The 2,662-nt window shown below is 47.7% G+C and overlaps 1 protein-coding gene across 1 annotated transcript in view; it reads left to right on the top strand.

Annotated features, from left to right (window-relative positions):
- The first annotated feature begins 905 nt into the window (after window positions 1–905).
- Window positions 906–2,662, top strand: part of Fhl2 (four and a half LIM domains 2) — a 52,319-nt gene continuing 50,562 nt past the window's right edge. The window contains exon 1 of the mRNA XM_019204286.1: window positions 906–984. The gene's annotated coding sequence lies outside the window, so the exon portion shown is untranslated. The remainder of the gene's footprint in view (window positions 985–2,662) is intronic.

The raw sequence follows: 2,662 nt of genomic DNA, 5'->3' as shown, positions 1-2,662 counted from the left end.
GTAAGCTGGAGCCACCTGACCTCTCCTTGTGCCCCACAGCTGGTGGTTGCTCATGCAGTGCATGTGCCCATTGCTGAAGGGGTCCTCCCTATGGCATCCCTGTGACCTGCAGCACAGCCAGGGAGCTAGGAGAGTGGGCAGAGGGCAATGGCTCCCTCGCCATCCCAGCATCCGTTTTCCAGCAGCTCTGGCCAGGTGTGGAGACTGATTCCCACTTCTGCCTGTGAAGAAGCTGGGCAAGAGCCGTCCCTGTGGCTGACTCTCTGTCCACGCCTGTGGTCCTTTTCTCAGGGTGAATTCCCACACCTGATTCACCATGGTGACCCAGACAGCTGCAGCCCAGCAGCTCTGAGGGGCTGGGGGGACAAGCTGCTTGAGCACACACATAAGTAGTGGAGCAGGGAGGACTCCACCCCAGGTCAGGGAAAGTGCAACGTGAATGGGCAGGGGCATCTGCACCAGGACCCACTCGGCCTGCAGCTGTTCAAACACCTGTAGTCCCTGGAGGCTCTAGAACCCTGTTCACTGGTTCATACTCAATGTACCAGGGAAGTGCTGAGGCTGTGTGACCCAGGAAGGTGTTCCCACCCCGTACTCTGTTGTCCTGGGGCTCCAGTGAGGGGTGCACAGCTGAACAGTCAGGCACCCATATCATGTCTCTGCCACCTATTTGGCAAGGCAGGACCCATTCCTGGCACCTGAGGATTCCCTTCTGGCCGCTTTTTGGCTTGCTGGGTTGCCCTTGAGGCAGGCAGGCCACATGGGGACAGTGGGGACAGAACAGCCCCTTCCCATCGGGCCCTGGCTCCTTGCATTTAGAGACCTTAAAAGGCTGCGGCAGCCAGGACTGGGCTCTTATCTCTAGGCTCATGCTTTTGGAGGTGCCTTATTTATAGCTCTTCTACCAGGGACTCCAGGAGGCAGGTTCAGTGTGGCTGCAGTCCCTGGCTGGCATTAGGGAGAAGATAGGGATGTGACTTCAAGGTAAGGCCCTGATTCTGTCCTCCTTCTCCCTTTGCCATCCTCCCCAGCCTGTCTGCTACAGCCAGGCTCAGCTGTGCCGGCTTCTCACTGTGCCCAGGGAACATCTGACCCTGGGAGGGAGTGCCTGGTCCCCACAGATGCCAGCAGAGCCCTGGGTGGCTGTGGCACCTGGTCCCAACCCGGATCCCTGCCCAGCTCCACATAGGGACTGAAGGACGTGGAGCACAGGGAGACACCTGCCTGTCCTGTTCTCCTGTGTGGAAAGCAGATCTGATCTCCACAAAGAATATTTTGAAAGGGAAAGGGAGAGAAGAAAAATCATAAAACAAACACCGGAAGCAGGTGAGAACACAGTGCACTTGAGCTTTTTCTGTGAGACAGAATTTCCTGAGGGGCAAAGGCACGTCATTGGTGATGCAGGAAAGTGCATTTAGACAAAATGTCTCAGCACAGATGATGAAAGTCCAGAGCACTGTTGCATGCTTTGGAAAGGAAAGCATAGGTATTGTACTGATTTCTAGCACAGGAAAAAGGGTGACGCTCACAGGGCTGAGTAATCCTCTCACTGGCTGCGTACAGAAAGACATGCGTGACAATATGTATCCTGCACATGTGTGCCCCTGACAGATTCACACATGGCATTCCACAAGACTGATCCTAAAAAAAAAATTTGTCAGGCCAGTTTGCTTGTTGACTTCAAAAATTCTGAAGTGTGAAGACAGCATGAAGAGCTGAGCTGCAAGCTGATGCTGTTGTCTCATCTATTGGGTGTGGGTTTGCTGTTTCTGTTTTCCCTTCGTTTAACAACTGAGTTGTGGTCCTGGGACCGTTTGTTAAGTGCATCGTTGGCTAAGTGCAGAATTGTATATAGTATATACATTATGATATTCAGAACAAAGAAATGGTCAGAGGAAACTCCAACTTTGTGGCTTTGCTTTTATTTTCATAACTCTTGCATGCAGCACTGTAATGAATAACAGAACATGAAGCCACAGTACTGTACTACACAGTACAATCAGCAAAACTCACAGTACTATAGAAATAAAGTGCTCTGTACTAAAACAAGACAGGTTGTAAGTCAGAGTGGCAGGTCTCAGTCATAAGTCCAAATAGTTCTTAAACAGGTAGGTCATTAAAAAAGGCATATCTATACACTCAGCATAGAAAATATAGACTAGCAGAGAAAAGAAAATGGAAAATTGTGTGTAGTTCTGCTAGCCAAAGATAAATACCCTTAGCTTTTGATGGCTTCTCTTAACTCCTTTGGCCTCCAATAGTCCTTGATGGGAAGATCAACCATTAGTGTAAAGTAGTTTCAAGAAAGAAGAAATGAGTAAAACTCCTTTAATAATAATTTATTGATTATAAATCTCACCATGAAATATAATAATCTGTACACATGATGAAGTTTCTGTTTTTATTTTTTTCTCTTAATAAGATTATTTGGTAATCCAATCTGGGTTCAATTTATGGTCAGTTACTTTTATTGTCTATTCATAATCTGATTCCTGGAAATTGGTTATATCTGACATGACTCAGTCACTATATGAAGATGATCATAGTAGTTGGATGAATGAGAAATAAAAGGATAAATGGAGATATGAGTGAGACTTTTCCTTTTACTAGGGATTAAACCCAGCACCTTCACATCGAGCTATGTCCCTAGTCCTTTTGATAT

Source organism: Fukomys damarensis, unplaced genomic scaffold (assembly GCF_012274545.1).
Source record: "Fukomys damarensis isolate Sample0158 unplaced genomic scaffold, DMR_v1.0_HiC HiC_scaffold_9, whole genome shotgun sequence".
Taxonomy (NCBI): domain Eukaryota; kingdom Metazoa; phylum Chordata; class Mammalia; order Rodentia; family Bathyergidae; genus Fukomys; species Fukomys damarensis.
Note: the sequence above shows the minus strand (reverse complement) of the source record. Positions and strands in the feature narration are given on the sequence as shown.